General features: G+C 43.2%; 1 long non-coding RNA gene across 8 annotated transcripts; it reads right to left on the reverse strand.

Annotated features, from left to right (window-relative positions):
• Positions 1-597: 597 nt before the first annotated feature.
• On the reverse strand, positions 598-16972 carry LOC106016170 (uncharacterized). 8 transcript variants are annotated; one of them, XR_002400761.4, is made up of 7 exons: positions 16848-16972; positions 15933-16082; positions 15707-15831; positions 13792-14816; positions 7274-7508; positions 6970-7046; positions 598-5649 (listed from the first exon to the last, which is right to left on the reverse strand). It is a non-coding gene; the product is annotated as an uncharacterized lncRNA (long non-coding RNA). The 8 variants fall into 8 exon arrangements; XR_002400760.4 differs by having other exon boundaries at positions 6970-7049; XR_002400765.4 differs by lacking the exon at positions 598-5649 and adding an exon at positions 6240-6813 and having other exon boundaries at positions 6970-7049; positions 13792-14351.
• Positions 16973-23315: the final 6343 nt, after the last annotated feature.

The following is a 23315-nucleotide window of genomic DNA, read 5'->3' on the forward strand; positions in this document are numbered from 1 at the left end:
GACAAAATTCTTATGAATTTTCCAGATGCTGCAACATGTACTTTTGGAAATGTGGTGCATCATTTTCTTGTGTTATTTGAGGAACTGTGTAATCACCCAGTTGTTGGGCTTATCATACAAGAAGTTGCCAGCAAATAACTGTTATCTCTCAAGTATGAGATTTCTGTCCCTGGCTGACACTACTGATTAAAGAGTTCCTGCGGTGAGTGAGTGTGGAAAGGCAACCATTTTAGCTGGCGGTATATTGTTCCCCATTCATATTGTTTAAAAAAAAAAAAAAAAAAAAAAAAAAGCTGGTGCTTACACAAAGGACAAACAGCATCGTAGCTGAAAAGACAGAAGCAACTATGAGGCTGTAGAAAAACAAGTTATAATTCAGCACCAATGCGAGACTGTTGAAGAGATGTTACACTGAGGCTGGCAGGCTGTGTTTAGTTTGATAGGTATGGTACTCTGTTCATGCAGCTGCCTGCCTGAAACTGTAGAAATCATCCTGATTAGAAAAAGGCAGGTCCAGAAGCTCTTCTGACCTGGGTAATGCTGCACTGGCTCAGAGGGACACATGCAGCAGGGAACCATGCAGCAGGGTACCCATCTCCTACCTGCTCACCAGTTCTCTGGAGGTAGCTAAAGTCCACAGGATTTCTGCTAAGAAACATCGAGCAGTAAGACAGTAATCCCAGTGGGGGCAAAGGATGTCTTTGGAGTCAGTGTCTCTGCAGCATCTAGAGATGTTGTCTCAATGGCAAATGGTTTAATAGAAAGAGACAACTCCAGAGTCAACAACAATCGGAGCTGGGGCTTGTAATCTGAACAGCCACATCTGACCTTTGTTTTAGCTGTCATGGAAGAAGAATATCTTCATGTTGTACAGGCAAACACCAGAAATAACACATGGAAATTGAACAGGAGAGACAGAGCGCGTGAAATGGAAGGGTTAATGCATTCTTTTCTGCAAGAGGGTGTTGCTCCCTCCATAATTGATACCAAAGCAGCTTTGGGCACAGTGCATCCCAATGAGAGAGCATGTGGCCTAATTTGGCACTTCTTCCACCAGCAGGAGGCTCTTCTGCAGGCTATTCACAATCCAACTGAGGTTGGCATCCTTGCCTGGTTGAAGCTGACATACTGTGCCACATTATGAGTGGGAACAGGACCATCCTAACAGATTAGCGTGAGCACAGACTTGCCAGAATACCAGTATGTGGATAACAGTTAAGTGTTAAAGGGGGGATCCCTGTCCAAAAATGATGAAATGACAGTCTGTCTTCAGCTTGCCCAGCTACAGTTAGGAAATCTGTCACAGGATACAACAGCTGAGCTCGGCATACCCCGGTGCCCTTTCTGCAGCCCACATCAAAGTAGAAACCCTGTTTCAAGAGTGGGGGTCTCCAGGATCCAGGGATGGGGAGGTCCCCAGGAGAAAGCTGGGTGAACCTTAGCAGGGTGGTTGTTGTCCTTGCTGCGGTGCCTTGTTTAGCTGGGAAGCCCAGTTGAGAATTTCTTCTGGTTTTCCAGGGGATTTTATACGTGTTGGCTTCATGGGGAATTTTGTAGTGAGGAAAAAAGGTTAGGGTCAGGCTGTGTTGAAGCCTGTGCAGATGCACAAAACGTGTGGTAAGGCAGGAAGAGGCTCTCCCCATTTCCTACAGGCTCGTAAAGCAATACCCCATGTTGGGTCTGAGTGTGTTAGCCCCCATTTGCTCCTTGCAGAAGTGCTCTGGCCAAGTCAGATGGCGTGCTGCTGTGTCTCAGCAAGCACCTCGGCTGGTTGAGTCGAACTGGCTGTTAAAGCTGGCATCTGCACCCCATGCACACCGCTGGCACCTTTCCCCCAAGCTGTGCCACCTCCTCTGCTGTCGTCAAGCCCTTGCCTCACCACCTCCCCATCAGCGAGGGACCTGGCATTCCTCCCCCCATGTCTGATGGGATTATTCCCATCCCTAGGCTGTCCTGCATGCTTCCTGCCTCCATTTCCCAGTGCAGGTAGTACCAAGATGACCCCAGTCACACCGCAGAGACCCTCTGCATTCCTCAGTGACCTCGTCCATCTGTCTCCATGCCTGAGAAAGCTCACAGAAAATGAACTGAACCTTTTGCAAGATGCTTGCTGCACATAACCAGGAGCTGTGGTGTGTGAGGCCAGAAGGAATCAGGCTCACAGGACCAGCACCACCACAACTGGATTGCCATCCTCCTTTAGCCTTAGCCTCTCAAAATTAGGAGTTTTCCCATCTGTCTTTAGAAGAGGCACCTGCCAGTTAGGTTGCATAGGTGATGTATACAAAAAAATACTCTTCACAAGGAATTAATGTCACCTCTGAATACTCTTCAGAAGGTTTTCCTAGTAAAAGGGGAAGAAACAACTGTATTTGCACAAACTGTGGCAAAAGCATTTGACACGTTTTATAGGTGTGTGTTGGAACACAGACATATTTTTAACCCTAGATAAGATCTTGAGAAAATGTTTACTGGGCCTCAGAGGAAATGTAAATCAAAACTGCCAAAACTGTGTCAGTAGATTTCATTTCAGTTTACTTATTTAAAATGAGAATGAAAACAAGCAGAGTTCTGGGCAAGTTTGTACTTCTGCATCTCCTTTCAGATCTGTCTGTTTACATTATACAGTGTTTTGGGACTGACACAAAGGTGGCAAGTTGCTGAATTCTAAATGTCCTTCAATAGCTGGAGCATTGCATTCCTGTGCCTTTTGATGAGTCACATTACTTATTTGTCACATATGTTGTTAACGCAAGGAAATGTATTCAATAAAAAAACTAATCCAGGCAGCCAGCCATGGGCAGATGAATGAAAGTGACCAAAAGCAGGTTGGAGCAGAAAGAGATGAAGAGAGAAAGGGCTGTTAAATCTGTGCAGTCTCCAAATCCTTTTAATATCAGACACAAAGCCTTTAGAGAGTGAAATCAACACTTCCCACACTAGAAACCCCTCTTGCTGCTCCTGAGCAGAGCCTGGGTTAGGACCAGGCTCTTTTCTCATCTGACCTCTGTGATCTGAGCTTTCTCCCTTGACCTGAGGACAGAGGAGGAGAAGCAGCTAGCATTTGTGTACGCTGCTTCGCAGGGATGTCAGGAGCCTCTGGATCCTTCGTCGGGGCCCACAGGGGCCCATTTTGGAAGGGAAGAGAAAGCTGAAAGCGTTGCCAGCGTTATGCTGAGCTGTTGTCCTCTGGAGTCCAGTCTCCAGCCAGGTTGTGAAATCAGAGGACTTGGACTCAAGAAAAGAATAAACCCGAATTCAAAACAAGGTTTTTGTTACACCACCTCATTTCACTGCTGTCTCCCTAGGGCATGTGGACACCACAACAGACCGCTGCCAGCTTCGTTACTCTAACACAACAGTTCCTTCCCATCATTTTCTGAAGGGAAGTTAATATTCAGCTATGTTAATCAGGGGTAATTTTTGGCTATCCCAAACAGCATATCCAAGTCCCTTGTGCCTGACAGCTGAGGCAAAGCTATTGTGATAGATTAGCACAGTGACAGCTTCTTCCAGTCTTGGTGGTTGTCTCAGCCATTGGGAGCCAAACTCTGGCCCTGGTTTCAGAAACTTAAACACCTCGTGGTAGTGTAAACTGGCCCCATCCACAAGTAGCCTTGCCAAGAGCCAGTTGACTTAACAGGCATCACAGAAGGCAAAGGAGCCCAGCTCATTGTTCCAGCACATGGCCATGAAGCCAGATGAAATTTGGAGTGAACAAACTCATTTGAGCTTTTCACACCAGTTTTGCTCTTTGGCTGGAGAAGAAGCAGTAGCAGTTTTGGCACTTTTCTAGCAAAGAAAGGCTGGGAGGGGAGGAGGCTGAATACTTTCTCTTGAGATAGGTGGGTACATGGAAACTCTTTGATATGATTCCCCCTGCCCAGGGCCTGGCCAGGGGCTCAGTCCTTCAAGAGATGGCTTTAGGCAACTCATCTTTCTTATTTCTATCTCAGAGAGGGGAGTCTTTCCTAGACCAAAGCATCTGGGAGGTCTTGAGCACTGCCTTAGTGCCGTGCCCTGTTTGCTGGCATGGCTGTGGCCAACTGCTATGGGAAAGGACATCGATTTTGTGCCTTTTGCTAAAAGGAAATGGGGTTTCCTCCCTCAGAAGGCAACTTCTGGCTGTGTAGGTTTGTTGGCCGCCAGCTGCTACAGCTGTTATGCATGGCGTGGAGAGGTGCGTCTTGTAGTTGCACTGCAAATGAAGGATTTTATTTTTGGTTTTGTCTTTAAATAACAGGAATTTAATATTTCATTATTTGAGACATGTTGCTTTCAGATCTGTCCTCTGAGAAACTGAGATCACCACAGCCTGGAGACCCGCCAGGACTCAAGGGAATTACAGTCCTAGACTAATAAATTTTGGTCTGACCTAGAGCAATCATAAATCCTAAATAAACCGTCTTACTTCACTCATGTTACTCAAAACTCACCATGGTGTTTCAGACCCTGGACATTGTCCATGCCCGCTCTTCCTGAAAGGTCAGTTTCTTGGAAAAATTGTGTTTAAGGAAGCATTCTTGCTTCCCCAAATATCCTCCCTATTCATTCAAAAATGAAATAAAAATATAATAATTAAAAAAAAAAAAGAGGCTCTTGTACTCTAGAGAAGATGAACAATCTTAACACATTCTTTTGTCTTCCCAGGCCTTTCAACTTGCCAGGAAAATCCTTCTCATCCGCATCCTTCCTTTGCTGGCCCAATCTCAGCAGCTTTCTCGGTAAACTGATGAAATCAAAGTGTAATCTGGGATCCCTAGCAGAACTCAAGCTTGTCCATTCAAAGGCTGTCTGCTTACCAGTGAGGCCATGATTCAGTGTTACACAGAAGAGTTCTGTTGTCCCCCAGCTTCCACCCGCTGGGGCTAAAACCGCTGCTGCCCAGCGAGCACTGCTGTGCTTACAGCATTGACCAGCCAACCCTTGCAGCTCTCCACTGAGGTTGGCAGGTTGAGGCAGGCAGGGGGAACTGGATGCACAGTCTGCAGTAATTCACAGTGTAGGCTGGATTTGTGCAGAGACATTGGCACATGTCCCACTACGTTCAACTGATTTTGAGAACCTGACCCTAAAATTTAAGATCAGGGTTGAACCACCTGTAAGAGCAGGTCTTGGAATGCTTTGTCTCCAGTCCTGCAGCACAGGAAGAACTGAGTTTCAGTTCCTAAAGTTTTCAGAGGCAATTCTCTGCTCTAAACCACAGCAGCCTCCTACGGAGCCCAGACTGTTCCTCTGGTGCTCACATACGCTGATTTTGGATTCACACGAGCCACTCCACTGCTTGCACTGTCATCACAGTGCACTTGAGATTCAAAAACAAAACTTTGTCTCCTGCTTTCCCACATACGCCGTGATTGCTTGCGCACCGGGGGAGTCCTGATATTCTCATCTACCTTCAGGAAGGATCGTTTGTCACTTCAAGCCCTCTAGCCACCTGGAACATGGAAATCCCATTTACATAAATTCAGGGCCCAGGTTGTCTCTTTGCTCTCACTGTTGTCATAGCAGCCTAATTCACCAGTGGTCATGTCAGCCCTTCACCTGCTCGTGGTGCCTTGGAGTTACAAGCAGCAAACACAAAGGGAAGAATGGGAAATTCATTCTTCAGTCTGGCTCAGAACTGCAGGGTAAGCATGCAGAAGAAACCTAAGGGATTTCATACAGAGAGGTTTTAGAGGGACCGTAAGCTACTCTGGAAATGGCTTATCACACAAATATATCACAAAATAGCTATTCTTCCCCTCCTTAATAATGACTTTCACAAAGTTCCCCTTACCCACAAGATGAGTTCTGGAAAACCACATGTACCTTAGGGAGCTTCCTAGCTGTCTTCTACTACAGAGTGGATTACCTAAGGATTTCAGCTTGGATTAAACTCCCTGTGGAGCTTCAAATGTTGTCTTTCCACACCAAACAACATCCAAATCAGCTGTTGGCATAAACAACAGTCAAGCTGCCCCCTATTCTTGCCAGAAGAGTCAGGTCCAATGGGACTTTGCAACCACAATTTTTTTCCACCATAGCTTCCACATCAAAACTTCCCACCAAGCAGACACCCAGCTCTGGAACGATCTCCAAAAGGCCCAATTCCAAGCTAAGGAAGGCAAGGGCATGGGTCCAGCTCCACTCCGGGACATGGCAGACGATTCTCAGAAATCTGCAGGAATCCTGTTTGCCTGAACCTGAGCTGAATTTGTCCCATATCAAATTTTAATGGAACTGGCAGAACTCTTACATTGCAGCTTTCTTCTGTTCATTTAGTTCATAGTTCAAAAACTAATATCCCCCATTTATCAGCATTTCACATTGAGTTATTTGTTTAGTAGCAAAGAAAAGTGATTAAAGTATACAACATGGTGAAAATCACATTCTCATCCTCTGCACTGCTGTATAATTCATGCTGAAGAACAAATGAGATTACAGCTCTGGGACTGTCTCCAGAATGAGTTACATTTGTCCCGTTTCCCGTTCTTGCTATAATCTTTGTCAAGACAGTAGAATGATACATCCCATTTGCTGTCCCTCTCACAATATTTGTCACGCTACTGCAATAATAGAGTTGCTGGATACCCACATACACATCATGAATTATTTGTTGATGTAAGGAAAGTTTTCTTGTATTCTCTTCGAGTAATCTGCCCTTCCTTTTAAATCCAGAGGCAGGTACTAATAGACATTATTCCTTTTTATTTATTTTATGATAAGACTTGGTACTCTCAATCCTTTTTTTAGAAGTTACAGATGAGGACGGGGTGAGCAGCAGAATGGTGGCAGATGCGATGCATTACTTTGCTAATTGCAAAGAGGGACCTAGGTGTTGGAAAAGATTAAACTTGCTATTATATTATACATATAAACCTGAATTATATGAATAATCTCACGAGCCCTATAAATAATGGCATGTTTATTGAACATGCCATTAGAACAGCCATCTACCCGTAGGCAAACAGCTTTGAGAAAACTTACCTTCTTATGAAGGCGTTTGTGTCATCAACTAACAGCATTTATTTAACCTTACTTCAGAAGTGGATATGCTCCGGTTGCTGCTGAGTAAATGCAAATGGGAAAAGCAAAGAAAAAAAAAAAAAAGGAATGCATGAAAATTGGTAGTGATGCTTCAAAAGTAATGGGAAAAGAAGGGAACAAACATTCCCCTGTGCTGTTTGCCCTAGTAGCAGTCCTTCACGTGGCAGAATACCAACAGGGAGTCTAGTTACTACCCCGAGCAAGCAGTCCCCTGTTCTGCTGGAGGTTCAGTTTAAAGCTTTACCTGCTTCTCCTTGGTTGGAAATCGTGAGAGAGGAAGCTCATTCCTGTTGTCTTCAACATATCTGGAGCCTGACCGGTCTGCTACCTCAGGCTCCTGAGGTATCTCTGCAGCTCTAGGAAGGGGCCCCCCAGAGCTCACAGCCAAAGCACCTCGCTGCTGGACACCCCCAGGGCTGAGTTAAAATGGCTCCGCGGTGTCTCCTGTCTTCTGGAGCTGGGGATGACTAAATGCAGACCTGAAAACAAGGAAGTGGAGACTGGGTAAGGGAAATAGTGATGAGAACCAGGAAACATGAAGCTAAGAGAGATCCCAGTCCTGCAACCTCAGCACTACTTGAGCACCTTAGCAGAGAGCACAAGTGCCACGGATACATAGCATGGGCACTCACTGCTTTCCCTGCGGCGTCTGCCAGCACTGATCTGCACTTCTGTGAGCTGCAGTTGTACAGAGAGATGGCTTTGCTCCACTATGGTGCACCCAGAGCAGCTGTGTTCTGGCAGCACCACTGCTGGTGCCAGCCACATGGGAGAGGACCCAAAGGAGTGTACCAGAGAAGGGGAAGGAATGAGGGCAAGCTGAATCAGACTGACAGCAGGGTGAAAAGGGTAAAGAGGGGGGAATTGGCCACTGATAAGCAATGGATTCCTGATTGGCAAGAGCAAAATGATTTTATTCTGTCTCAAACAGGATGACATAAGCCAGCCGTGCACTGCCTGGGTCTTTCTCTAGAAGGTGTGCAAGCCTAGAAGTCCTAAACAGCAAAGAAATCAAAACAGGGAGACTGTCACTCATGCCATTCACACACACACAAAATGAACTTGTCTCACTATACAAACAGAAGCAGCATTATGGTAGTCAGTTTTGTATTTAGAAATGGAACAGTAACAGGAATGCTGTCGTGTTTTTTTTTTTTCAGAGATTATGCATTCTTCCTGGGTAGTTTTTGTATTGCTGTTTGATATATGCATTTCCAAATGTGAAATATAGGCATGAACATTATGTACCAGTTTAAAAAAAAAAAAAAAAAGTATAACTGTGGCATTGAACAGATGTCTGGAGAGAATAGGAACAGGGAAAGCATAAGGATACTCCTTCATCCCCCAATACCATCCTCCCAGCAGCCAATTATTTTCAGCTCAAGAGGTGTCCTTGCCACCCCAACATTTTCCTTTTCTTAACCGTAAATGTTCAGTCAGCTTGTTCACGTGAGAGCTAGGTAGTAGTCAGTTGTCAGTGATTTTCAGCTATGATCCAGAAGGATTTCTTATTTTAGAAGAAGATGGGATACTTCACACTGGTTAAACTTGCCTTGAACTAAAAGACCATAAGCCAAGCTTACCAGAGGCAAAATGCTACCTCAGTTTTTGCACATTTCTATCAGTCAACCGACAGAGTAGGAGAAGAAAACAAATGACCATAGATTCCCCAGCTAGAACCAGTTTTTCATTTGCCACTGTTTACAAAAGATGTGTAGGCTGAAGCCAGTTTCCTACACCTTGAGAGCAAGAATATTTTATATATATAATTATTCTGTTCTTTGTTCTTGGTTGTATGTTTCATTCAGCTTAATAATATCTTGAATCCATTGTCCCGTGTTAACCACAGCAATTACGCTTATGCAAAACCAGAAGAAGGTGTGAATTTCCAGGAACCATTGTGGGGTTTCACAATGTGCTGAGGAAGGAAAGCAAGCAGTTGCATAATTATTCCAGCATGACATGTTCATGCATAAAATTAGGCCTTCTCTCCAAGCACTGTCTGTCAATAAGCCCTGTAAGTCTATAGGAGAGCTGCTCATAACACATTCAATTTTACCTATCAGTGTGATGTCCAATTACTTGGGAAAGGGTGAAAGACTTTATGCCACATCTAAACATGACAGACATAACCTTTAAGTACTGGCAAATGCCAAGATGTTGCTGGCAGTAGGCATTCTGAACATGTTTGTGTTTTTCTTTGTACACAATTTCCATTTTTTTTAAAATGCAAATTCTAAAGTATTTTAAAACTCTGCATTATCACATTTCCCAAGGAGCCAGTTTAGAAAACGGAAGGAAGTTTTTACACTACCTAATTTTTCTAAATCATTAACATAAAATAGGTTTTTTTCCTTCCACGGGTACTAAAATAACATTTCCTTGACCCCTAACTTCAGCACACAAGTATCAGGTTATAAATTCAATCATTACGTCCTGCACAAAAGATTTTTTTTTAAAGTAACTCAGTTTTGTTGTATTGTTCTTAAAAAAGATTTCTGTAGTTTTGGGTTACCCATCCTAACTAGAAATGGGTGGTCAGAATCACAACGTGCATAGAAGAAAAAAAAGTTTCTATGCGTAAAGGATGATATGTTTTATCCTTGTTTACTACATGGGGAAACAAAAAAAGAGAAAGCTGGTAGCAGTCACTGAGACAGCACGCTTTAGCAAAAACAGAACTTTAAGAATCACAGCTGCTATATTAACCAGAGAAGAGCTATTTGAGTACTAGGGATACTTAAAATACGAAGTGCTTTAAAATGGAGACTGCCCGTGTTTCCTTTTTATAAGACTGTATTGTATTTCTTTATGCATTATGGAACTTATCTTTTTGTCATTTGTTAACTCCTGATGCAGCACTGGACTGCTGCTTCTCTTTCAGATAGCTTGAGGAGCTGGCATCATGGGCTTTACACGTATGTTCCCGCGAACATGTTGTGGCCTTTGATTTGAAGTCTGTGGCCTTCTGGGAACTCCACTGGCAATCTTGGTTGCATAGGTAATAGCGTTATGGCTGAATGTTCAACTACTGTGCCCTTGCTTTTCTTTGTTATTAGAGGAGTCACATTTTTTCAGCAGGGCACCATAAGCTGGCTTAGTTGCCTGATGCACCGAGAAGTTAATGGGGACTAGAGCAAGGTTCTCATGCGACTCCTAGGACCTCATTAGGGATGCAAAATAAGATTGTAAGAAAATGGTAACTGAGATGTTTGTTACGTGCTTTGTTCATCTGTAGTGATCTTTTCAAGACTGCCTTTCTCAACTTTTTCTGGCCCCAAGGAACTATCTTTTTGCATCATTTACATCCTGATCAGAGCTAATAACTCAGCAGTAATTTAAATATTCATGGCAGTATTTAGCATATAATACTCAGCAGAAGCACCTTGCAGAAGTAAGAGACAGTTCTAACCTTCCAGTTCATGCTGAAAACTTAGCTCTGACCGACTTTATATCTGTTCCACATCCTGGATAAACATAAACCCCACAAAATCACTGCCTTACTTGCCTAACCTAGATTATTATTATGACTCTTCCTCTGTTGATCATCATGTATGAGATAAGAAAACTCAGTTCAATCATCTTTTGCTGTCTCTTACATATAATGGATAGCTACTGGTGGGGAATACTTTTTCCTTGACGTTAAGAGCTAGATTACAGTGCTCAGCTCAGTCCATCTAAGCAGCTTTAGGGACTGCTACAATCTGCAGTTCTCTGTTATATACCAGGTTATGGACAGGGCTTTTTGGCCTCTCCCTAACTCTTACATAAAGCCACAGTCATCAGACAAAGTAACCACTAAGAAAGGAAGCTCTGGGCCTAAGATTCCTCAGTTTAAAGAGAAAATGGAAATTGAAATGCTGGTGTTGATGAGTAGCCTCTTCATTATCTTCATGCAGCAAAGAGTAGATTTCCAGGACTGAAGTTAGCAGGAAATCCTTTCAAGCAGCTTTGAAAATTTTAGCCAAGAATCCTCTTCTAGCAGACTTTTGGCAGCATGTGTGCACCCTTCTGGTTTCCTTTTTGATGTAGATCAGGCTATGCATATAGTGAAGGATTAAAAAGCAAGATACCAATAATAATAATAATATATTCATTTCAAAAACTGGCAGGTTTTCTTCCTTGAAATCAGGAAGTACCCTTGAGCCAGCTGGGCAGACTGAATGCTGGCTAGCAGTACTGTTTTCCAAGACAGAAGACATTTGATAACCTCTTTCAAGCATAATTTTTTTTTTTTTTTTTTAACCTCGTTGAAGCTTGTTATGTATCTTCTTACTGTCTATAAAGAACAGTGAGGCCCTGTTTCTGACAGAGGCCTTGAGGACAACACATCTGATAAATCCAAGTGATGATGAAGATGATGACTGCTTTAGTAAGCTGTAAAAACCCTGCTGTTGGCAGGTAGCCATGCACAGTTGCCTGCTTCACTGTTCTGGGAATTCCACAGCAGTCTGACAAATCAAAGTCTTATTCCAAGGCCCATCTTTGAAGGTACAGTCATACAGGCCTCTAGGACTGGGGGCCCATGATCTGAGCATGGTTTTAACATTAGAAAGCTTGGGGAGGTTTCTTAACAGCAACAGTAGTTACAGTTTCTGGCCAGAAAAATGCCCATATGCAAAATAGCCATCCACCTGCAGTTTACCAGTGGTGGCCTAAGCAACTGACTAACCTGCTGATCTCCTATCCTGTGGAAAACGTAAAATCGTAAAATCGTGGTGAAAGAGGGTGAGAAATTTAACAGTGCATGGCACTTCCCTTCTGAAGAAGTGGAGTAAGGGACACATACATTTATCACCAGCAAATCTTAGCTGATGTGATCTGTGTCTCATGAATGGTAGAAACGGAAATGCTCCATTTTGTACTATACTTGTGCAACTCATTGTTTTCTCGTTGTATAATAACCACAGCACTATGATCGTGATTCATGCATGAAACTGTTCGGCAGCTGTTTACTTTGTGCTGTATTTATTTCTCTTGCTGACAGTCCTTTGTTATTATAGATAGTACAACAATGCTCTTTTAATTTTTACACAGAGATGGAGAAATCCACCTAGACGCAGCCTTTAAGAATCTTTTTCTCAGTCCTCTCCTCTGTAAACTAGAGATGTGGTAAGAAATACAAAAATGGGGGAAAATTGTATACTTTCTTCTCTCTCCCACCTAAGGCCTGCTTTTGTCCTTAACAGGCTCAATGACATTCCCAAACAGCTGAATGTTTTTGTTCTTTCTTTCTAGGTAGATTTTCCTAAGCAATCAGACTTCTGCTGCAGCATTACATTAAAAAAATATATATTAAAAATAAATAAATAAACAGAATGAGCATTTTAACTACAAGCAGTCTTTGCTCTTTCACTGCAGCATGGCTTCCATCCAAAGCCAATTATGTAAAACAACAGCACCTCAGCACCATTACCAACAGCCATCTAAAAGGAAGAATTACACCTACTCAAAGCTGAAAACATTTTCAAGAAATTTAATTATTTTCTTACTTTCTCGCCTTGAGCATGCTTCCTACCTTACTTCACTCTAAAACGCCTTGGGTGTTATTCGTCTAGAACATATGGAGCACTATATAAATCCAAGTTGTTGCTGATTTTACTTAAAAGTCAGGTTTTATTTTCTGTTTTTACTTCTGCCTGTTTACACTCCTTGAAACATCTTTTGCATTGCCCCAGATGTCGCTTCTCACAGTGCTTCATCTTTTCTACATGCTAATCTTGCTTCCTCAGTACTTGTGATTTTTTGCTTCATATAGTGATAGAGAGAAATGCAATGCCAAAAACTAATTGTCAAAGAAAATGGCAAAATGATTTAAGTTCATGCCTTTAAATTCAGTATCAATTAAGTTTAATGGTCAAAATCCTTTCATCGAATTATGAAACTGCGTAGATCATGATTTCTAAAGGAAGAAGTGACTCTGAGACAGCTCTATCTAATAGAAAGATTTCTCTTTATTTTACAGCCTACTGTCTTAACTTTAACATACTATGGATATAATTTGTAGCCTTTTGTTCTCATATTGGGTTTTCAATGATCTTGGTCAAGAATTCCAAGTATGCTGATAACAGCTGCTGGCAAAGCATGTTCCCTGTGCTGCAATTGACTATAAGATGCAATAATTGAAGCATGATTTACTCTCACATACGGCAACAGGGGGCTCTCTAGAATATCCATCAGTTACACCCTGGAGGCAGAGGGAGTTGTTAGTTACTGGCTAAAGTTGTGGTGGTCTTCTAGCATGTTTTTCATTTAACAGCTGGGTGCTCTGCAGACCATAGGCATTTCTAGGGAGTGTTCCTCATGAGGAAGTCATCTTAATTAAGATGACTTAGGATCACATGTAAGCAACGCATCTTTTTCACTCCTTTATATACAGTTCTTCCCTAACATGAACTAGGAGCTGTGAGTGAAAGCAAACATTTGGAAGAAATCTCTTTGACTTAGGCATGTGATCAGACAGCCCATAAAATATGAGAGGCACTGAAGTGAAGGGGAAATTTGGAGGGAAGAGTAAGAGGAAGAGACTGAAGGACATATGGGAATATACATAGAATTAAGGCAACTAGAAGCAGAAGACAGAACTTGGCCCTGTAGCACAGATGTTTTTTGCAAAGCAAGCAATTAATACGGTATAGTGCCAGCCATCAGCCTGAATTCCTCTTGTCATCATTGATGAGAATAAATTAGTAGACATCCATAAATTTTGAAAGGAGGAAATATGCACTACATTCCAAAGCATGCATATTTCTATTAACTTACCCTCTGTGGAGCTGGATGAGAAGAGGCAAAATCTGGGATTTTGGGTCTCATTCCTGTTTGAAAGCTTCCATTCATTTAATCACCACTCGTTTTGGCCTCGTATCTCTGCAGTTTTTCTCAGTACTAACTCTTGCTCCTGCTGCTGCTGAAGGCAATGGAAAAAACATCATTGTGCTCAAAAGCACTGGAATTGTAAATAGTCTCTCAGGAGTTAGTCAGCATGGATATCTGTAGAGCTATCCGGATGCCTGCTAACAGCAAAGTCCAAATTTTTCACATTGGGATAAGGATTATAGCAAAGACCTACAGAGAAGAGAAGGCCTAGGCGGGGGCCACGGCTTTACCACTTAGTAGCACTGTGCTTGCAGGACCACAGGCAGTTCTTGTTGGTAAATACCGAAGAGGCGCTGTGTGACTGTTGTGAGAAACTTCAGAAAGCTCTGTAAAGTCCTGCACAAATGTATTATTATGCTCCGTGGCAGTACCTGCTGCTTCAGTCTTGCTTGCTGTCCCTGTTTGAAGATCTGCTGTGTGCAATGTTGTTAAAGCACTGGAGAGCTCTGGCAAGGAAAAGAGCAGTTCCTTGGCTTAAAAAGCCCTAAGAAGCATTAAGAAAGCTTGTTGGTTCTGCACAAACATAGCAGCATTCAATTATAACCCAAGCTTTTTACCAGCCTCACTCAAGTACAGCAAATACCAGCTGGAGGGTAAGGAGGGATTTGCTTCCCAAACAGCTAGGAGAGGCATTTATTTCACTAAATTAAACAAATATCATCCTGTTTATGGCAGTAAAAGTCAGCTGGACATCATGAGCTGTGGCCTGTACTGCAGGTTGTTCAGGACTTGGCATCCACGAAAGATCTCAAGGGAATACAGCAAAACTACAGAAAACACAGATATGTGTCTGTGGGTCAGCAGGAACCAAGCACAAAGCCCCAGAGATGGAGGGCAGGTTACTTCCACCAGCAAGACTGATGTTGCTGGTGCTACAGTGTTCTCCTACGGTCTCCTGAGAGAGCATCTACCTGCAGAAGAAATGCAGCATGCATTGACCATCGCAATTTCCAGAGATGCAGCTTCTCCTGCCTGCAGTATATTGGCTTAGTCCTGGCTGTTGAGGGCTGCCCAGTGCCTGACCAAAGGGTGAGAAACCATCCCAGTTGGAAAGGGGGACTGGGTACAGTTCCTTTGTTGTATGTATGAGCACAGAGAGCACTTGTATCATGCTAAGAGCACTCACACCATGCTTTCTGTAGCCTTGAGGCACTACGTATACGAGTAACCTCTACCACTAATCTTACTTGTCCCTTACTGTCCAGATGACGGCTGCTGGTGATTCTGAATCTCTCAGCTTTACAGGGTCCCCGTTATCGATAATGCAAGAAAAAGGAACTCCATCACACTGAATGATACAGAGGATTTCCAACAGCAATTTCCATCAGCTGGTTATTCTCATTGTGACCTGAGTTTGGGCATTTTGTCAGCAGCCACTCATGCACTGAATATTCTGGCAACCTGCAGAGAGGCTGTGACCCTCTTCACTGCAAGCAATCTAGGAGGCAATAGGGCATTCATTCCCTCCCAACTAACGGGTGGGAAGGTTGATTGATTTGCTTGATTGATTTGCTTGATTTGTCGAGCAAACCTCCAGCTGATTTCAGGGGGGCCGGCACTTCACTCTCTCCCAACCTCTTTTGCCCTACATTCCTACATGCCCTGCTTTTCAGTACTAGCTTACTTTTGTGTAGTATAACGACTTCCTTCTTTATATTTTAGAGAAAGCAGTCTGATAATGCAGACAGTCTTGAAAATACAAACCAGAATACACCTGCCACCAGGAAAAGGATAAACTTTCTGATTATTTTAAAGAAGAGTTGCACTGGGCTTGTGAATTGAGACCTTAAACATGCCCTACCTGAGGTTCACAGGAAATCTGTAGTGAAGCCAGCGTTTCAGTACAGCTCCTGAGTCCCAGCCTGGTGTTTTTTTGTTTTGTTTTGTTTTTCCTGAGGACTGTCATTCTGCTGGTAAGATTAATGACTGTACAGTGTGAGAGAGAAACGGGAGTGGACTAGTCAGTACTAATGCCAGTACACACACATGCAGACTTACTTCCCAAAAAAAAAAAAAAGGGAACTTACCTAACAATAACTTAGAAAATCTGATTTCTTATTTGTTCCAATGGTGAGAGGCATTTCCTTTGTCTCAATCTACTTCTCAGCAGGAGTCCCACGCTGATGAAGTATCATCAAATTGTCAGCTCCCACTGAGAGAGACACCCGCACTGCTCACTGATTGGAGAGATGGAAGCAGTGACAGGTGTTTCTAAAAACTGTTGGGTTTGCAAGTTAAAGGAAAAAAACATATACATATATATTTTTTCCCCTCCTGAAAGATATTTCTGAAGCAGAGGAGCCTGAAACAAGGCCGTGAATATTATGTTGGGAGAGACAGAAGAAAAATGAAACTAGCTAGTGTAGTGAGGAAAGGGGTGGTAAAAGAGTGTGGTAAAAGGACATAGAAAAGATACATTAAATAGAAAAAAAAATCAGTCAGCCTTTTTGATCAGGAGCAATAAGACATACAATAAAATTTAAGAAAGTCAATTTCAGTGGTACAAGGAAGTTTGTTCTAGGTCAGCTGAAATCTCAGCACAAGGCTGTTTTTGGGGCACACCTTGCAATGGGCCACTCAATCAAAGGAGTTGGTGAGATTCTGAAAATGAATTAATCATTTTTATGAATAACGGGGGTATCTGCACGGGGATATTGGTTAGAAAGAGAATGCAAAATTTATGCAGGACCAGTAGCACCGCATATTAAAACTGAGCGGCTCTTCTCACAGCAAAACCATATTTCATTTGCCTTTTTAACCATTTCGGAGAGAGTAATGGAAATTCTCATTGAAATTGTTCAGCAATGATCTCTGCTACATGGGGATAATGCCAAGCCCTCCTTTTACATAGATGAAAACAAGTGTGTTAATTTATGTGAGGTCCACAGCTGCTAAAGTCAGGAATGTGACATGAATGTCCATGATAAAATGAGTAATCCTACCTTCAGCAGGAAGCGAATGGCGTTCAGTGAATAAGCCTGGGACCATACAGAGAGGAGAAGGCAAAATATTGACCAGCTTCTCACACAGTGATTATTTGTCTGTCCTCTGCATTGTGAGGCACAGGCCCTCTGGGGAGGGCTAATATAAGCTCATGTAATTAGATAATGCATGCACACAGGAGGGTTAATTAAGGTTGTGTGGTTCTGACGTCTCCCACCTCCGTGTTTGAGTTTGCAGCCTTAGAGGTGTGGTGTTTTTCAGGTGACTGTTTTTACCTTTCATATTTGTCTAACAGAACGTAGTCTGTATTCATTTTCTAACACCAACCAACCTTTGGCTTCCCCGATTGTTGCTAAACTGCACTGAAAGCCCCTCATCCCACCAGCGCAGGATCCCTCTTAGAGCTTCAATCATGAGCAGCTCCCTCCAGCAAGGGAGACTGAGCAACAATAATAAAGCATTCTCAGTTTCTTTCTGCCACTCTTCTGAAAAACAGCAATGGAGCTGAACAGCCACAGCCAAACTCGTAATAAGGTTTTAATTCCCTTTTATGTGGGGATACACTGATACCAGGACTGGTGTAAGAAAGCAATTGAGTGGAAAGGGGTTGGCTTGTGTGGGCATGGAGAGTGTTCACGGTAGGCTACCCTGCGATTCGTTTGTATAGAGCATGATTCAATATGCATTGGATGGATAGATGCTAACTGAACAAAGATGTCTGAACCCTTCTGTGCTCAGAGTAATTCATGCTGTCTGTCATCTAAGGGCCAGATGCTTCCTCTGGACCCCTTGGGCAAAGGAGCTGGTCACGGGCTATGAAGAGCAGTCTGGCAGCTCCCCCGATAAAGTGTCTAGTCATTTACTGCCCTGCAGCAGCTGGGGGGCTGTGGCAGCAGCCAGGGACTTGGTACTCCACCTATTGCTATTAGGCAGATAAAGCGGTTTAATTGTGTATCTGCAGGGCACTCTCCTGTTGTTTCTCTGTTTTCTCCCTATTAACCCTCTTCTGAGCACACCTGACCCCTTTGTCGTGGAGCTGAATGGTCCCACTACGTCTAAGCCTCCCAAGACAGCTTTTGGCAGCAAATTTAGGCCAGACATTTTCCTGTCTCTCTACAGTATTTTTTCTCCTGCCATTCTTCTCATCTCATGTGCAAACCCTCCCGGGAAAGGCCTACAGAAGTTAAGAGGGATGAAACCAATAAGAGTCTACAGAAGTGTAATACTACTCTATTCTGGAATTGAAACGCAGAGCGCTGTCTTCTGCAACCTTTTTGAGCCATGCTACCGGATTATGTTCTTTGACAAAGATGTTAATTGTATTCTATTCTATAGGATGTTCAGAATGTAAAGAAAGGTTATCATTTTCTCTTAAATTCTCCAGGGCTTTTCCACAGAAAACGACATCACAGACGATATAATGCAGTCACCACATGAAGTATGCCCATGTCTCTTTTGTTAGGTACCTTTTTTATTTTTTGTATGAATTATTTATTACTCATTAATACCGGAGGAAGTGAATTGTGCTCCTGAACATGACCAAGAGAATGACAGAGGCAACGTGGCAATAATTACAGGAGTGTGTGAGCTCTCTAAATGCCTGTAAAAATGATTTAGTTGGTTGTAGAGGGGGAAAAAAAAAGGATGTTTAATGCCTGTTTTTGTAGGAAGCTTGAATGCCCAGGTGATGAGTGCTATATAAATACCATATAGACCATTTTAAACAGTCTGTAAACCTCGTCTTGTGTACTCATACTGAGAGCAATACACAAACAGCACAATGCTCTTTGACATACCGACATCTGCTCCTAAAAGTTAAAGTGTTTGGCTGGATGAAATAACCATTGCATCTATAGATGAGGAGTTGAGCTGCCCACCAGATCCTTGGCAAATCCATTGTGAAATGAGAAAGAGCTCTCAAGGCATCGTACTCTTTTGCGTGTCCAGAGTGTGCTGCCCCTGCAGAAAATCAAAGCCTCAGCCCATAGGTAGGGCTTCACAATCTACTTTCCTTCTGTGGTCCTCAAAGAGTTTTAATGTGCCTTGGGTACTGCTAGAAAGCTTAGACCTAACAGCTTTTCATGCATTAGGGATACAATACACTCAGCACACCCGTCCTAATTACATCTTGACCTTTTCTGGCAGGTTACCCCAATAGACGAGCATCAATGAATTTAGTAGTAGGCTCCTTCCTTTTAAAATAATCCAGTGTCTTCATTTCTCTTCTGTAAGCTGCTTTACATTTTTTGGCCCCATCTCTTTATGGCTGTTAGGATAATTAGTTGCTAAAATAAGTCCTTCTTAAAAATGCAGGAGTAAAACAACAGAGCACTCTAAAATAGGTGCATTTTGTGAAGCTGTCACTGAACAGAAGATGTGGCTGATCATCTGAGTGACATGAACAGACAAAAGGGTTATAGGGGGGTTATTTTCCACAGACAAAGAGCAGAAGTCCTTGCACTCTGAATAGCTCTTGTTTTAGAATAAGGCACCAGAGATAGAGGGTGAAGGGGAGTTTGATCCAGGTAGGTGGATCTACACAGCAATCACCGTTGACTTTCTGTGGGGGTTGTAGAGGGGTCTTCCCACTTTGCCCATGGTATGCTTAGTTCCCCTTCACAATACACCAGCAGAAATCAGTAGACAGCTACTGGTGCTCCTGGCACCAGTGGGAAGTGGAAAAAAGAAGAGCGCTGTGTATGTAAGTGCACGTGTGTGCACAGATGATTTGCTCTGTGACAGTGACTGCAATGGACTTGGCTCCGAAGGAGCACTCCCTGAAGAGTGGCTGCAGGATTGCTGTAAGCCTTAATGGCATAATATGTTTAAAAAAAATGCACAGCCTCACATTTGCATATTTATCTTGTACCATTAAAGGCACAGACAGCAAGTGTCGGCAGCAGAAATGAGGAGAGGGGAGACTTAAAGATTTTGCCACTGATGCTTAAACCTTCCAAGCAACCAGAGTGAAAAAAGCCCCTGTGCTGTTTCCCCCTACAGCCCTGTGCTCCTGTCTGCACCGGCGCTGTCTGATCTTGAAATAGTTTTTAAATGTCTCAGGAACAGACTCAATTTCGACATTGCTGGTGCCACTTCAATGGGAGGCCAGTTCCTGTTTTATACGGCGCTGTATAGGTCTGCTGCTGAGCGCAGAGGAAATTAATGTCTCAACTCACCGTAACATGAGGTTTTGTCATGCGTGCAAATATTTTACTTAGTGGGGTGGAAATAAAAGAAATTTTTGTCCCCCTTCCCCTTCACCTCTGAAACTCAGTTTACTTCTTTTGTGTTTCTAATTCCAGTTGGAAGCATGAAGTACAAAAAAAAAAAAATCCAAAAAAGGCATTTTGCCATAATCCAAGTTGTTGGTTTTTGTGGTTTACAAATGCTTCTTTTGGGACTTTATCCAAACTGCAAGCCTTGGTGTGGGTCAATTTTATTCAGCACTCAAAACCTGATAGCAAAATTTTCCCCCAAATCAGGAGGGTGCTGTTAAAAACACGGATGTTTAAAAGTAATGCACACTTAAGGTTCTTCTCTTTAGGTTTATAATTTTTCAGTTCTGTTGGATGACAGGTTTTCAGCCTTTCCAACCCCATCAAAAGGAACAGACAGCATTTTTTAAGAGAAAGCTAAAGATTCCCACAGACCCAGAGTTCAGAGCTTAAAGAAAACAATCACCAAATATGGCAAGGAACCATGAGCTGGAGATGTTGAAACATCACTATTATTATCTGCTCATTCTGTCTTTCCCAACAGGCTTCACACCAAACAAAGAGCAGAGAAAATGCTCTCACCTAGGACAGGATGAATAAGCCGGTTACATTTTAAGAAGTGCCAGGCACCCGCAGCTCTGGTATCAGTGGGAAATGCAGGTGCTCTGAGAATAAGATTCTGTCATCAGGTTTTTTTCTGCTGTTGACTTGCTTTCTTGTTCTCTGCTCAGGTGGGACACAGTCCTGCTCCGTTTCTGTGCAGTAAGACTAATGGAGACTCGAGGCTGTTCTCTGCCAACTTGATCTGAGGGCTTGGATGGGGTCCTTCAGCCTCTTACACGCACCTACTCCCTGAGTGATGTGGATTTGGCTTAAATACCCCTTTGCTTGCTTTTCCCAGTGTATTTCCCACAGTGTAGGAGGATGCATGTGCCTAGGCCTTGCCCCGCCACGGAGCTGATATTTGCCTGGCTAAACGTCTATGCAGAGGAGTGCAGGCCTCATTTAATTTCCTGCCATGACCTTACTGAACACAGCAGTGTGGTGGGAGGTTCAGCAGTGGAGTGCCTGACTCTGCAGTCAGTGGACAGTTGCCTAAGTAGGTGTGTAAAGTGCACCCCACCAAAAGTTTTTTGGTGAACTCAGTGCCATCAAGTTGCTTTTTCTGACCTCAAACCCCAATCTAACTGGCTCTCTCTGAAGTCCCTTGATCTCAGTTTTTCCATGCATGGGTTGCCCAATATGACCCAGTGGGAGAAGAACAGCTTCAGAGGGCAGCATCTCTCTCCCTTGGCTGTGTGCAGTGCCAGTGGCACTGCTTCTCCAGCTGACGTGCCTGAAAGCTTTCCTTAGCTGTCAGATGCTGAGCAGGGACTCCTGCTGGTGTGCATGGCAGACAAGTGACTTTGAGTCAGCTGATAGGAGGCCATGCTACCAGTCGCCACAAGTGTGCTTCTGCTGGAGCAGGGAGAGGTTTGAAGAAAGCCAAAATGTAAAGCGTATAAGGAAAGCAACAGGAATCCAAATGACCACTGACAGAGATGCACATATTTCCATGCTAGGAAATGGGGGTGAGGAGACTACCTTTTTCTTTCCTAGAGCTGCCCTTTTAATACATCCTCGGTAGCTTCACAAGTTGCAAACACCTGTGAACTAGCAAGGGCTGAAAAGAAGCATGGATTTCTCTCCCTGCTGGTCCTGCATTGATTGCAATTAAGGAGGAGGAACTGTAGGTAAGGCTTATATGAGTGCATATCCTCCCCAGTCCAGATGAGTTCTTGCTGTTTGATTTTTATTTTTTTTTCCCTGTCACTTCCTTCTGCTTGTTAAAGGTGCCAATTGTATAATTTTGCGCTATGATTTGAGAACACTATTCACACCCATGGTAGTGATGTTCCACTTCATTGGGCTGCACAGCTTTTAATTTCAAGTTAATACAGTATAGAGGTTTTATGTCCAACATTCTAAATGCCACGGCATGTTGATGAAAAGAAATTACATTGATGAAACAGTTAGGCAGTGATTAATATGATCCATAACTCAGAGTGATGTAACAGCCCTAGCTTTCTCTCCTACACAAAGTGATGTCCAATTACTTGCTATTGATCAGATATTGCATTGCACCAAATGGGATGCCAGCATCAATTCATTTCATCATATTGAATTTCAGCCAATATCAATGGATATTTGGCACATGTTTTGCTGAAACATTTGTCTGCCATCACAGAGCTGATGAACAGGTTGGCAGGTTTTGTTTGTGAAAGGGTGGGGAGGAGACAGAGAAGGAAGAGAAAAGAAATGCACTAATTCTGCTGGTGAATTTCTCCCCATGCCCAGCACTGACAGCACAGGAATGCCTCCCTGCATGTCCACATTTGTTTCACACAAGTGGCTGCATGCCCCTTTCAGGCGTGTTAACATTCTGTGCTGCTCACTGCTTATTTTTTATTGATAATCAAGTGAATAATTAAAGCCCAACAGCTACGTAAAAAACACATAAATCATATGTGAGTAATGCTCCTCTGCTCAGGCGTAGCTCCTGTTGTAAATGATGGCCTAGAAATCCATGATTCATGCCAGCATGTATCACTTCCTCACTCCATGTTTGTCTGTAGGACACTTTGGGTGCCAGCCAAAGCTCAGGAGTGTAGGATGGAGATACATGGGGTGGTCTTCAGATGTCTCTTTCAGCTTACTTCCCCATGGAGTTACGGTCTTGGTTTTGTGTCTCTTCTGGGCTGTTGAGGTGCTGTACTCCCAACAGACATGCTGTTAGCTCTGAGCTTCCCTTTGCCTTATTTTTAATGTGGGTTTTGCTGTTGTAGGATGTTTTTTGTGTTTTCCTTTTGGTTTTGTTTTTGTGTGTGTGGTTTTTTGGACCTGCTGTTATTAGTTCACTTCTAACTTTTCTTTTACTCTCGTTTGAAAGAAAACCCTCAGGTGGGAGTGCCCATCCCGATTAACCTCTCTGGCTAAGATCACCAGTCGTGTGACTGCCACATGGAGTACTGCTAGGCCAAATGTAACAACATCTGCCATGCATTCAACAACTTCCTTTTGGATTCCTCGCACTCTATTTTCACTTTCAGCTCTAAGCAGGAGTGAGATATGTTCTGCTGTCTCTCAGATGCCAAAGCACTGGGAATGTGCCATCCTTCCACTGCGAGCTGGGCGGGCTTAGGAGGCTGACAAATTAAGCCAAGAACTAGAATAGGAGTGGAGACGAGCTGGCCACAGCTTATTTCTGTTGAC

Source organism: Anas platyrhynchos, chromosome 7 (genome assembly GCF_047663525.1).
Source record: "Anas platyrhynchos isolate ZD024472 breed Pekin duck chromosome 7, IASCAAS_PekinDuck_T2T, whole genome shotgun sequence".
Lineage (NCBI taxonomy): Eukaryota > Metazoa > Chordata > Aves > Anseriformes > Anatidae > Anas > Anas platyrhynchos.